Source organism: Saimiri boliviensis, chromosome 1 (assembly GCF_048565385.1).
Source record: "Saimiri boliviensis isolate mSaiBol1 chromosome 1, mSaiBol1.pri, whole genome shotgun sequence".
Lineage (NCBI taxonomy): Eukaryota > Metazoa > Chordata > Mammalia > Primates > Cebidae > Saimiri > Saimiri boliviensis.
The window spans coordinates 212,214,064-212,229,889 of NC_133449.1; positions in this window are offsets into that span (position 1 = coordinate 212,214,064).

Consider the following 15,826-nt stretch of genomic DNA (forward strand, 5'->3'; position numbering starts at 1 on the left):
AAGAATACCATAAATGCTCCCACTTAATCCAGGTAAGACCTCTGATCCTCTGTAGTTTTGAACTAGAAGTTGGCTTAAAACATAGAAATAAAAAGGCTAAAAGGCCTATGGTGAAATCCATGAACTTTATATGATAGGACAAGAAGTTACATATAGGCTCCAACAATTAGGTGAACCATATCATGATAAATTAGTAAATTTAGAGAGTAGGCCAGACCTTGTCTTCTTTATAATTCTTCCATACAATCTGAAAGCATTTGATTTTAGTAAGTGGTAATATAATATACTCAACAATGTGTCAATGCATCACAGCTTAATTCAATATTTGAGATTCATAAAGCTAAACCTGAATCAAATAGGATTTAAGTTGGGAAAGTATTGTGCAAATATTTGCATTCTAAATAATTAAAATAGAAGTTTTGATACTTACAGATTTAAGCTTTTTTTTAAATTCTGCATTATCTCTATGACACTGGTTAAATGGAGTGTGATTGTGCAATAAGGGCTAGCCATCTACAAAACCATAAAAGCCAAATATCTTTGAGAATTCACTGTCCTAAGTAAAGGACATGAGTTTTTTCTGTTAATGGAGACATATATGACGTCTGCATCTATGCTGGAACATGTGTTTATAAGTTAAAACACAAAGCATGAAGAATTTAGAACCATTTTATAAATGTCAGAAAGTAAAAAAATCTTGTAAATTTTATCTTTATGGAGGAAAACAATATATATTGATTTATTTTCTCTGTGCTATTGCCAATTTTAACAATCACATTATATGTATGCATGTATGTTTTTAACATTTATTGTTTTTCTAATTGCAAAAGTACTGAAAATTCCTTGTACATACTTTTGAAAATGCAGAATAGGGCAAAGAAAAACTTTAAATATCACAACACTATGATGACTATTTCTGCTAAAAACTCTGATATATGTTCTTCTAGGCACATAGAACAAGTATATCTATATCTGTAGATATAGATACATAGATAGATAAAGAGAATATAGATTATATATATTCTTTTAATATTATATATATTATTTTATATATATATTCTCTACATATATTCTTTTATAAAACTATGAAAAGATTGTAAAAACTTTTGTATAATTTTTTAAAATGTAACACCTTTCCATGTTCTTATTTTTCTAGAACAAGGCTTTCAAATAGTTATGTGTGTATTTTTATTGCAACCTAACTCAAAAATTTTTTAACATTGGTGGAATATAAAATATGAATAAATATTAAACCTCCTAGCATAATATTAGTTTAATCGGATTTTTATCATTATTAAAAGGCAAAACAACTTACTTTATATTGTAAATTAGAATAATTTGAAATATGAGATGAATTTAAATACATATTCAAATTATTTAATGGATTAAGAACTGTATAACATTCAGAATTTTCAACCAAATAATATAATATTTTGGAATCATGGAGCCAAAAGTATATTGTTACAGTTTTTAAAATATAATGATTAGATTGATGAGGACTGTAAAGACTTTTTTTAAGTAAGAAAAATAAATAGCCCACAGAAATCAGAGCCAATCAGTATTACTTTTAAGGGGATTCTTTATGAGGGAGGAAAATCATAATTCTCCAAAAGAAGCAGAAGAGGAAATGACAGAGCATGTAAATTACAGTAATTTTGAATCTTTGTATTTTGAAATAATTTTAGACTTGCAGAAGTGTTACAGAGAAGGTACCATTTCCTTAAATCTTCCAATCTTAGTATTTTACATAATCATGGTACATTTATCAAAACTAAGTTATTAAAATGGGTACACATTATTAACCAAAGTTCAGATTTCACCAGTTTTTCCAATAAATGCCCTTTTTCTGTTCCAGGATCCAAAGCAGTTTACTACGTTGCACTTAGACTTGATATCTCCTTAGTTTCCTCCAGTCTCTGAGAGTCCCTGTTACGCCTTGTTTTTCATCACTTTACAACTTCTGTGGAGCACTGCTGTGGTATATATTTTGCAGGCTGTTACACAATTTGGGCTTGTTTGATGTTTTCTCATGATTATACCAGGGTTAGGAATCCTTGACAAGAATACTATACGGGTGAAGTGCCCCTCTCATCACATCATACTTGGAAGTACATCTCAATATGATTTATTACTGGTGATGGTAAATGATATGGTTTGGATCTATGTCCCCACCCAAATCTCATGTGTAACTGTAATCCCCAGTTTGTAGATGGGGCCTGGTGGTAGGTGACTGAATCATGGTGTTGGTTTCTCATGAAAGATTTAGCACCATCCCCTCAGTGCTGTTCTTGTGATCCGTGAGTGAATGAGTTATCATGAGATCTGGTTGTTTAAAAGCATGTAGCACCTTCCCCTTCTCTCTTCCTCCTGCTCCCCCCATGTGAAGATGCCTGCTCCAGCTTTGCCTTCCACCACGAGTAAAAGCTCCCTGAGACCAGAAGCAGATGCTGCCATGCTTCCTGTATAGGCTGTGGAACCATCAGCCAATTAAACCTCTTTTCTTAAAAATTACCTAGTATCCAGGCTGAGACAGTAGAATCACTTGAACCCAGGAGGCAGAGGTTGCAGTGAGCCAAGACTGCACCACTGCACTTCAGCCTGGGCCAAAAGAGTGAGACTCCCTCTCAAAAAAAAAAAAAAAAAATTATCCAGTCTCATATATTTCTTTATAGCAACGTGAGAACGGACTAAACAGTAACCTTGATCACTTCATTAAGATAATGTCAGCCAGGTTTCTGACTATAAAGTTACTATTTTTTCCTTTCCATATTATTTTCATTAGAAGTTACTAAATCCAGGCCGGGCGCGGTGGCTCAAGCCTGTAATCCCAGCACTTTGGGAGGCCGAGGCGGGTGGATCACGAGGCCAAAAGATCGAGACCATCCTGGTCAACATGGTGAAACCCCGTCTCTACTAAAAAATCCCAAAAAAATTAGCTGGGCATGGTGGCGCGTGTCTGTAATCCCAGCTACTCAGGAGGCTGAGGCAGGAGAATTGCCTGAACCCAGGAGGCGGAGGTTGCGGTGAGCCGAGACCGCGCCATTGCACTCCAGCCTGGGTAACAATCGAAACTCCGTCTCAAAAAAAAAAAAAAAAAAAAAAAAGAAGTTACTAAATCCAGACAACACTAAAGAGGGAAAAATTAGGCACTGCCTCCTGAACTGGAAAGAATCTAACTCTCCAATTATGTGGTTAGTTTTTCTGAAAACCAGCTCCCATCTTGAAGTGGTCTTGCCCTGATCTTATAAGCATAAAAAAGACAGTAAATTCCAAATGTTTTAGGAGCTCTATGCCAGAAACAAAGACAAAATAGTTAGTTTTTATTATCCCACGTAACTTCACACCAATTGGAAGTCATTCCACATTCCCACTCCCCTTACCCTCTTGCAATTTATAATCTACAGTTTGTCTCATGGATTTGTATATTTTGGACACTTCTAATAATGGAGTCAGACAATATGTGGCCTTTTATATGTGCTGCTTTCATTTAGTGTAATGTTTTCAAGGTTCATCCATATTGTTAATATGTATCATTACTTTATTCATTTTTATGGCAGAATACTATTCTATTATATGGATATGATACATTTATTTATCCAATCGTCAGTTGATGAACATTTGGAATGTTTCTACCTTTTGACTATAATTATTTAAAATGCTACTGTAAACATTAGTGTAAAAGTTTTTATGAAATCCAATGTATGTATTTTTTTCTTTCATGTTTATGCTTTTAGCATCATATCTAATAAATAATCGCCTAATCCAAGGTCATGAAGATTTATGCCTGTTTTTTCTAAGAATTTTACGGCTTGAGCTCTTACATTTACATCTTTGATCCATTTTGAGTTAAGTTTTGCTTATAGGTAAGGGTCCAACTCAACCTTATTTTCTTGTATACAGATATCCAAATGTCCCAACACTACTTTTTAAAAAGATTATTCTTTTTTTTTTTTTTTTTTTTTTTTTTATTGCATTTTAGGTTTCGGGGTACATGTGATGAACATGCAAGATTGTTGCATAGGTACACACATGGCAGTGTGGTTTGCTGCCTTCCATCCCCTCACCTGTGTCTGTCATTTCTCCCCATGCTATCTCTTCCCACCTCCCCACCCCCCGCCCCTCCCCCATTTCCCCCCAACGGACCCCAGTGTGTAGTGCTCCCCTCCCTGTGTCCTTGTGTTCTCATTGTTCAACACCCGCCTATGAGTGAGAATATACGGTGTTTGATTTTCTGCTCTTAAAAAGACTATTCTTTTTCAGTTGAATATTCTTGAAATTCTTGTTGAAAATCAATAAACAATAAATGTAAGGTTTATTCCTAGATTCTCAATTCTGTTTCATTGACCAATGTATCTATCCTTAAATCAGTACCACACTGCTTTGACTATTGTTTTTTAGTAAGTTTCAAAACTGAGAAGTGTCTGTGCTGAACTTTTTCTTTTTCAAGATTATTTTGGCTATTCTTGGTTCCTTGCATTTTCGTATGAATTTTAAGATTAGTTTGTCAATTCCAGCAAAAAAGGGCATCTAGGATTTTGATACAATTGCACTGAATCTATAGATCAATTTGAAGAGTATTGTCCTCTAAACAATTCTAAGTCTTCCAATCCATGTCTTTCTTATTTTTGTATTTTTATATAATTTTTTAATTTTTTACTGTACAATTCTCACTTTTTTTTGTGAAATTCATTCCTAAATTATTCTTTTTAAGACTATTACAAATGAAATTATCTTCTTAATTCCATTTTTGGATTATCTATTGCTAGGAAATGCAAGGATATAATTGAATCTTACATATTGATCATGTATCACACAACTAGTAATGTTGTATGATACATTATTAGTTATGATAATTTGTGTGTGTATGTATTCCTTAGAATTTTCTATATACAAGATCATGACATCTATAAATAAAGATAGTTTCACTTCTTCCTTTCTGATCTGGATGCCTTATATTTCTCTTTCTTGATTATTTCCCTGGCTTGATCCTTCAGTACAATGTTAAATAGCAGTAATTGGAGTGGATATCTTTGTCTTTTATTCCTAGTGCTAAGGGTAAAGCTATCAGTCTTTCACCATTAAGTAAAATGTTAGTCTTTGGTTTTTCATAGTTGCCCTTTAACAGGTTGAGGAAGTTCCCTTGTGTTCAGGTGTTTTTATCATGAGAAGTTGAATTGTTTCTAATGCTCTTTCTGCATCTTTTGAGATGATCATGTGATTTTTATCCTTTATTCTATTAATATGATCTGTTATACTGACTGTTTTTTGCATTTGTATTTTATATTATATTTGACTGGTATATTGAAGTAATCTTGCATTCCTAGGATAAACTCCGGTCTGTCACAGTATATAATCCTTCTTATATGTTGCTGAATTCTATTTGCTAATATTTTGTTGAAGTTTTTACCTCTATATTCACAGGAGTATTGGTTGGTAGTTTTCTTTTCTTGTGCTATATTTGTTAATTTTAGTATCAGAATAATGATGGTCTGCATAAAGAAAATATGGTACATATACACCATGGAATACTATGAAGCCATCCAAAAGAATTAAATCATGTCCTTGCAGCAATATAGATGCACCTGGAGACCATTATCCTAAGCAAATTAATCCAGAAATAGAAAACCAAATAATGCATGTTTTCACTTATAAATTGGAGCTAAACATTGTATACACATGGACATAAAGATAACAACAGTAGACAATGAAGACTACTAGAGGAGGGGAGATAGAGAGGAGGGAAGGGGTTAAAAAACTATCAGGTACTACACTCCCTACTGGGTAACGGGATCAGCCATACCCCAAACCTCAGCATTGTGCAATATAGTCATGTAACAAACTTACATATATGTCCTGAATCTTAAATAAAAGCTGAAATTATTAAAAGTGAAAAAAAACAAATATACTTTTAAATTGTGGTGATCTATTGCAAAGCAAGGTGACTATAATTAGTGATAATATATATTTCAAAATTGCAAAAAGGTTGGATTTTACAAGTATGTGAGGTGATAGATATATTAATTAGCCTGAGTTGCTCATTCTACAATGTATACATGTATACGAGCATCACACTTTACTACATAAATATATGCATACAATTATTTATCAATAAAAATTACATTTCTTAAAAATTCTAAATAAGAATATACTTTTAAAACTAAAAATTGATTTCTTTACAAATTTAGTTACAAAAACATTTTAGACATGCATAAGTAATATTTTATCTTGACATTCAAGAAACTAATGTTGAGATAATTGAGGTCTACTTTTAGTGATCTACTAGCAACAACATGAAAAAAATCTGTTTTTAAAATGAGCCAAGATCCTTAATGAAATGCCTTCAAACTCTGAAGAAACAATTTATCGGAGCCAATAAAGTAAAAACAACAATAAAATACCATAATTTTCATTTTACCTCACGTTCTTTTATCCACCCACCTTGAGTTACACAGATAGGAAAATGCCCAAAGCATTCTAAATTCATGAGGAAAAAACCCAAGATAGCATTTCAGTTTATTTACAAATTGAATGACTGATTCCTCCAGTGACTTTAAAGAAGCCTCATATTAAGTAATAGAACATACTATCACTAATATTTATAGAAATAGTGAAATTTCAGCCGGGCGCGGTGGCTCAAGCCTGTAATCCCAGCACTTTGGGAGGCCGAGGTGGGTGGATCACGAGGTCAAGAGATCGAGACCATCCTGGTCAACATGGTGAAACCCCGTCTCTACTAAAAATACAAAAAAAATTAGCTGGGCATGGTGGCATGTGCCTGTACTCCCAGCTACTCAGGAGGCTGAGGTAGGAGAATTGCCTGAACCCGGGAGGCGGAGGTTGCGGTGAGCCAAGATCGCGCCATTGCACTCCAGCGTGGGTAACAAGAGCAAAACTCCGTCTCAAAAAAAAAAAAAAAAAAAAAGAAATAGTGAAATTTCTAAAAATGGCCAGCCAACAGCTTATTTTGGGATAAACTCTACTATGCAAGCTTTATCCCATACAAGCTTAACATATGTTAGATATGTTTTATAAAAACAAATCAGTTCAAAATAAACTAATATTCAGACAGTAACCTCAAATCAATTAGTGCCAACCTTTGACTTCCTTGACAAGAACTCCCTAGGTTAATAAATGAGTTTGGATTATCAGAGTAATAGTCACTATGGTAACCGCGGTCACTGTTCTAAAAGCTAATTTCAGATGTCAGCAGACTATATAGATGGCAGTTTAACAAAGTTGCACATTCTAAGAGAACCAAACCACTTTATCCTTTGGAGACCTGTTTGAAATACTTGTTTGAAGAAACATTGTTTTGAATTAAAGAGGAGCATATTAAGCCATATTTTTAAAAAGTGGGGGTTGTAGTAAGAATATTTAACCAAGTTTGGAACTCAGGCAGTAGTTTAGACCAAAAAAGCTGTTCTAATAGAAGGCAGTTAAATATTCCATGGATAAAAGAATATTTTTAAAACCAAGATTCACTATCCAAAGAAAAATATCATAAATCAATGTCATATTTAGTGTATGGAAACATTTAAAATTGTAGCACTGGAAGAGTACCTTGGAATAACACGTTTAGTATTCTAACACGTAACCTAAACAATTATACGTATTATTTTAGGTAAAAGCCCTATTTCATAAACATTTCTAACAGAATAATGGGCTTATTTTTAATTTTTGAAAACAAAGATATAACAACAACAAAAAAGTAAAACAAGCACAGAACTAAAACAGGTAAATTCATTAATTAAAGACAATGAAGCAGATGATCAAAGATCTCAAACAAGTTATATGCTCTCTAAATCAAGGAACATAACCAGAAAATATCTCAAAAAAGGTAAGTCATTAACATGCTTACTTGCTTACTGCCCTACACAGGTCTAACAGGCAAACAGATCTCAAAAAGACCATACAGGCTGTGCCAGTTATCAAGCAATTGTCTCTTAGATCTACGCCTGGACTTCTACACTCTAGCCTCTTATGGTAGGACTGAGACCTTGTAAATTCCATTTTGGCTTTGCCAGCAGGCTCCATGTTACACTCTTCCAAAAAGGAATCCTAGAAGTAGAAAGAGTCAACTTGCCCCCTCTGTCTTCTTCCTGTTTGCTTTCTACAAGCTTCCTGTGTATGTGCCATTTTTGTTAGCATTATCCTGACAACACATCTTTACCCCAGCTGGCATCAGCTGAATTTAGCTGCAATTTTTCCAACACTTGGCAAACAATTTTTCCAACACATGGCTGTCTCCATGAGACAGCCAGAAAACTGTGAATGCCCAAAGTGTGAGAGGGAGAATGTCCACCTCTGAACACATATCCTCACTGGGGAATGTGAAGATTTAGATCATGCGAGAATTTGTCTTTACCTGAAATCGAGACAAATTTAGAGCCAAGTGAAATACAGAAGTAGAGGAAGCAGCAGGAAGAGCCCTGTGGGTATTGTTGGTTCCCAAGGAAGCCATTTCTGACTTTGTCTCACAGGGGTCCTTGAGGAGGGCTGTTAGTAGAATTACAGAAAGACCACAGGGAGAAGGAAATTTCCAGACAAACTTCGTAACATTTTTGACTGAACATGAAGTTTCCTGGACAGATCCCGGGGAGTGGGCGAGCTGGGAGTACAGATAAAAGCACAGAAACTGCAGCTTGTGGGGAGGGAGGAAACCTGAAAGCCCTGCTTGCTTTCTCAGCAGGTAGGCTTGTAGCCTGAGGCAAGTTCTCTGCCCTGCTGACCAGCTGCCTGGAAATATACTCAGTGCTGTCCGTGGAACAGGGTGGGAATGAGACTGGCCTTTCAGGCTGTGTGGTGAGGCCTGTCACTGCTGGCTTTCCCCCACTTCCATAGTAACCTATATGACACAGCAGAGGCAGCCATAACCCCCTGGGATTATGGCCCCATTAAGCAAGCCTCAGAACCACACCCCATCCCCCACGGCAGATGTAGCAAGACACACACAAGTAAAATCTGCGTTCAGACAGACAGGACCCTGCCCCTACCTGATGGTCTTTCTCTACCCACCCTGATAGCCAAAGACAACGGACATAATCTCTTCGGAGATTTATGCGCCCAACCACCACCTAAAAAGCCTCAATACTTATCCAGGCAATCCCAAGGCAAGCTTGTATTCTGCCTATACTATGCAGCTGATGCTCTCTTGAAAGCACCACCTCCTGGCTAGAGGCCAAACAACACAAAACCAGTGCACTAAACAAAACTGTAACCAAGGATCCTCACAGAGTCCAATTAACTCCCCTACTACCTCCACCAGAGTAGGTGCTGGTATCCATGGCTGAGAGACCTGAAGATGAATAATATCTCAGGATGCTTTGCAGACACGATGCAGTACCAGCCCGGAGCCTGGTAGCTCCACTGGGTGTCTAGACCCAGAAGAGAAACAACAGAAATAACAATCACTGCAGTTCAGCTCTCAGAAATCCCCATCCCTAGGGGAAAGGGGAGAGCACTACATCAAGGGAGCACCTTGTAGGACAAAAGAATCTGAACAATAACTCCTGAGCCCCAGATCTTTCTTCTCACATAGTCTACCCAAATGAGAAGGAACCAGAAAAACAATTCTGGTAATATGACAAAACAAGGGTTTTTAACACCTCAAAATATCACACTACCTCACAAGCAATGGATCCAAGCCAAGAAGAAATCTCTGAATTGCCAGAAAAAGAATTCAAAAGGTCAATTATTAAGCTATTCATGGAGGCACCAGAGTAAAGTGAATACCACCTTAAAGAAATAAAAATGATACAGGATATAGATGGGAAAATAATCACCACAGAAATACATCACACAAATAAAAAACAATTGTAACTTCTGGAAATGAAGGACATACATAGAGAAATGCAAAATACAGTGGAAAGTTTCAGCAATAGAATCAAATAAGTAGAGAAAAAAATTTCAGAGCTCAACAACAATGCTTTCAAATTAACCCAATCCAACAAAGAAAAAGAAAAAAGAATTTAAAAAAATAAATAAAACCTCCAAGAAGTTTGGGGTTATGTTAAACAACCAAACCTAAGAATAATTGGCGTTCCTGAGGAAGAAGAGAATTCTAAAAGTTGGAAAACATTTTTAAGGGAATAAATAACAGGAAAGTTTCCCTGGCCTTGCTAGAGATCTAGATATCCAAATATAAGAAGCTCAGAAAATACCTAGGAAATTCATTGCAGAAAGATCATTGCTTAGGCACAAAGTCATCAGGTTATCTAAAGTCAAGGCAAAGGAAAGTACCTTAAGAGTTGTGAGGCAAAAGTATCATCAGTTGGTCTACAAAGAAAAATCTATCAGATTAACAGCAGGTATTCAGGCAACCTCATTTTCAATATTAACATTGAATGTAAATGACCTAAATGCTCCACTTAATGATACAGAATGGCAGAATGGATAATAATTCACCAATCAACTGCTGCCTTCAAGAGATTCACCTAACACATAAGGACTCATATAAACTAAAGGTAAAGGGTGTGGAAAAAGACATTCCACACAAATCAACACCAAAAGTAAGCAGAAGTAGCTATTCTTATATCAGACAAAACAGACTTCAAAGTAACAACAGTAAAAAAGACAAAGGGACATTATATAATGATCAAAGGACTAGTCCAACAGAAAAATATCACAATCCTAAATATATATGCACCTAACACTGGAACTCCCCAATTTATAAAACAAGTACTACTGGACCTAAGAAATGATATAGATGGCAACACAATCATAGTGGAGGACTTCAATACTCCACTGACAGTACTAGACAGGACATCAAGACAGAAAGTCAACAAAGAAACAATGGACTTAAACCATACCCTAGAACAAATGGACTTAACAGATATTTATAGAACATTCTACCCAAAACCTGCAGAATATACATTCTATTCATCAGTACATGGAACATTCTCCAAGATAAACCACATGATAGGCAACAAAACAAGTCTCAATAAATTTAAGGAAATAAAAATTAGATCAAGTAGTCTCTCGGACTACAGTGGAATAAAATTGGAAATCAACTCCAAAAGGAATCATCACAACCATGCAAATACATGGAAATTAAATAATCTGCTCCTGAATGATCACTGGGTCAACAATGAAATCAAGATGGAAGTTTAAAAATTCTTTGAACTGACTGATAATAGTGACATAACCTATCAAAACTCCTGGGATACAGCAAAAACCATGCTCAGAGGAAACTTTATAGCACTGAATACAAAAATCAAAAAGTCTGAAAGAGCACAAACAGACAATCTAAGAGCATACCTCAAGAAACTAAAGAAAAAAGAACAAACCAAACACAAACCCAGCAGAAGAAAGGAAATAGCCGAGATCAGAGCTGAGATAAATGAAATTGAAAGAAAAATAAAACAATACAAAAGATAAATGAAACCAAAGTACGGTTCTCTGAAAAAATAAATAAAATTTATAGACCATTAATGATCTTAACCAAGAAAAAAAGAGAGAAAATACAAATAAGCTCAATAAGAAGCAAAACAAGAGATATTACAACTGACACCACACAAATACAAAAGATCATTCAACGTTACTATGAACATCTTTACATGCAGAAACTAAAAAACTAATCTTTTAGGTTTTTTACCAATCATCACCAAGAGACAAATTCCTGAAAAGTCCAGAGGCATCACATTACCCAACTTCAAACTATACTACAAGGCTATAGTCACCAAATCAGCATGGTACTGGTATAAAAATAGGCATGTAGACCAATGGAACAGAAAAGAGAACCCAGACATAAAGCCAAATACTTACAGCTTCAATAAAGCAAACAAAAATATAAAGTGGGGAAAGGACACTCTATTCAACAAATGGCGCTATGATAATTAGCAAGCCACATGAAGAAGAATGAAACTGGATCCTCCTCTCCCCTTTATATAAAATCAACACAAAATAGATAAAATATTTAAATCTAAGACCTGAAACCATAAAAATTCTAGAAGATAACATCAGAAAAACATTCTAGACATTGGCTCAGGCAAAGACTTTATAACAAAGAACCTAAAAGCAAATGCAACAAAACAAAGATAATTAGATGGAATTTAATTAAACTAAAAAGCTTCTGCACAGCAAAAGAAATAATCAGCAGAGTAAACAGACAACCCACAGAGTGGGAGAAAATCTTCGCAAACTATGTATCTGACAAAGGATTACTATCCAGAACCTACAAGGAGCTTACTTAAATTAGAAAGCAAAAATAAATAAACAATCCCATTAAAAAGTGGTCTAAGGACATGAACAGACAGTTCTCAAAAGAAGATATATAAATGGCTAACAAACATGAAAAAATGCTCAACATCACCATTGATAAGGGAAATGCAAATCAAAACCATGATGCGATACCACCTTATTCCTGCAAGCATGGCCATAATACAAAAATCAAAAAAATAATAGATGTTGGCATGGTTGTGGTGAAAAGAGAACACTTTTACACTGCTGGTGGGAATGCAAACTAGTACAACCCCTATGGAAAACAATCTGGAGATATTTTTTAAAGAACTGAAAGTAGATCTACCATTTGATCCAGCAATCCCACTCCTGGATATCTACTCAGAGGAAAAGAAGTCATTATACGAAAAGGATACTTGCACATGCATGTTTATAGCAGCACAATTTGCAGTTGCAAAAATATGGAACCAACCCAAATGTCCATAAGTTAACAAGTCGATAAAGAAAATGTGATACATACACACACACACACACACACACACACACACACACACACACGCAGAGGAGAGAGAGACAGAGAGAGAGAGAGAGGGAGGGAGAGAGAGAGAGAGAGAGAGACCATGGAATACTACTCAGCCATAAAAAGGCACTAAATAATGGCATTTGTAGCAATCTGGATGGAATTGGAGACTCCATCTATATGAAGTAAGTCAGGAATAGAAAACTTAACATCCTATGTTCTCACTCATTAAGTGGGAGCTAAGCTGTGAGGATGCAAAGCCCTTAAGAATGATACAATGAGCTTTGTGGATTCAGGCAGAAAGGGCAGGAAGGGGTAGTGAAGGAATAAAGAACTACACATTGGATACAGAGTACACTGCTTGGGTGATGGGTGCAATAAAATCTCAGAAATCACTGCTAAATAATTTATCCATGTAACCAAATACCACCTGTTCGCCAAAAACCTATCAAAATGAAAAAATAAAATGATCAAATCAAGCCATTCAACATATCCATCTCACTTACTTATCACTTTTTGTGGTGAAACATTTGAAATTTACTCTTAGTTATATTGAAATGTACCTTATTATTAACTATAGTTATCCTGCTGTGCAGTGGTTCACAAAAGTTATTCCTCCTGTCTATCTGAAACGTTATACCCTTCAACCAGCAATTCCCCATTGTCTCCCTCTCTGCCTACTCCCAGCCTCTGGTAACCATCATTCTACTCTCTACTATTATGACTTCAACCTTTTTAAGATTCCGCATATAAGTGAGATCATGCTATTTGTCTTTCTGTACCTGGCTTATTTTCCTTAGCATAATGTCCTCCAGGTTTATCCATTGTTGCCAATGACAGAATATCTTTCATTTTAAGACTGAATAATATTCCATTATGTATATATAGCAAATTTTCTTTATTCATCTGTCCATGGATACTTAGGTTGATTCCATATCTCCACTATGGCGAATAATGCTGCAATGAATAGGGGAGTGCAGATATTTCTTTGACATATTGATTTCATTTCTTTTGGACATATACTCAGAAATGGGATAGCTGAATCACAAGGCAATTCTATTTTACATTTTTGAGGACCCACTACACAATTTTCTATAATGGTCATACTAATTTACATTCCCACCCGCAATGTATAAAAGTACCCTTTTCTCTGTATCCACCACAACTCTTATTTTCATCTTTTTTATAAAAAAATCCTAACAAATTTGAAGTGCTATTTCACTGTAGTTATAATTTCTATTTCCCTAAATATTAGTGATGCTGGGCATTTTTTCATGTACCAATTAGCCATTTGTGTGTCATCTTTGATAAATGTCTATTCAGGTCCTATGCCCATTTTTAAAATATTTTGAGTTCCTTATGCATTTTGGATATGAACCCCTTTATCAGAGGTATGGTTTGCAAATATTTTCCCCCCTTCTATGGGTTTTCTCTCTACTTCGTTAATCATTTCCTTTGCTGTGCAGTTTTTCAGATTGATGACATCCCATTTGTCTATTTTGCTTTTGTTGTCTGTGCTTCCAGGGTCATATTAAAAATTTTTTTTAATATGCAGTCAGACAGAAGGAATATATTAATGTTTGATAGTAGTATAGGGTAACTATAGTCAAAAATATATTGTATTTGGATCATAGACACCCTAAATACATGTAAAAAAATTTCTCATGTACCCCATAAATTTGTATTAATAAAGTTAGTCACTTGGTTTAAAAACTTTTCAGCCAGGCGTGGTGGCTCATGCCTGTAATCCCAGCACTTGGGAGCCTGAGGCAGGCGGATCACTTGAGGCCAGGAGTTTGAGACCAGCCTGGCCAACAGGGTGAAACCTTGTCTCTGCTAAAAATAGAAAAATTAGCTGGGCGTGGTGGTGCACGCCTATAATCCCAGCTACTCAGGAGGATGAGGGAGGAGAATTGCTTTAAGCAGGGGGTAGAGGTTGCAGTGAGCTGAGATGGAGCCACTGTAATTCAGTCTGGGCGAAAGAGCAGGACTCTGTCTCAAAAAATAAAAATAAAAAATAATAATAAATCACTTTTATGTCTTCTTATGTAAGTATGAGTAGGAAAAATAAAAATAGACATTAACTTTTAATAGAGAACAAGCTTTAAGACTAGGCTACAAAAATAATTATAAAGAACAGAGGAGCAACCCTCCCAGCCTAAAATTGCCTGCAGTTAAAGCAGACCCAGCATAACCTCCTCCCAAGATAAGGCGCCCAAACATATTTTTGTACCCTCAGCCCAGAAGCATATTTCTGTTAAAACCTGTTTTCTTCCCCAGCTGCCACTGGGGGGAATGAGATACCGCTTGGAGTGTATGTATTCTCAAGGTTGTAAAACTTGTCACAAGTCAGTGACTAACTGTCTTTGTTTAAACCCCTTTTTCCCCTGCCTTATCGTCCTGCGCCAAAATTTAAATAAGCAAGTTATTTTCCTTTGCGCGGAGCTGACAGCAATTACGGACAGTAAGGCCACCGTCAGCTGGAGCTCCAATAAAGAGATTCTCTTGTGTCTCTCAGTCTCTCTGTTCGCCTTGGCTCGAGTTTCTCTAAGAAGTACAACAAGAAAAATTTCATTTAAATGGAGATGTTCATTGGTTGAATATGGTTAATCAAAGACATCCTGCATTCAAGTAAAAAGCAGCCAAAGGCTTGAAGACAGAGGGAATAAAAGGCTGTTTTTCCTTTTCCATTGTGATTTCAGAGCACTAACTATCCTACCTGGAAACACAGGGCAGATCATAGTCATCCTCTTTGTCGGGGTACAACTAGCTTACAGTCCCACTCCGGAGTTGCAGAGCCAGCATGGGTAACTATTCTAAAATCGTTCAATTGCTCTTGGGACCTCAAAGTCCTACCCGCGCAGGCCAGGCTGAACTATCAAAATGCCCACTTCCCTGAGAGTAAGGACCGCGGCGCTCTCCACGTCTCACCTTCCACCGCCCCCCAAACCGCGCAGGCGCACTCCGAAGCCTCGTGGACCACTTAAGAGAAGTACTTAGCAAGCCCGAGAGTTCCATTAACCACCCGCTTCGGGGCTGTCCGCAGCTGACGCAATTAGGAGTAGAGGCCGTGCTTGTGTGATTACAGTCCTCTTTAATAGATTCGGTTGTCTGGACTATGGCTCAGGT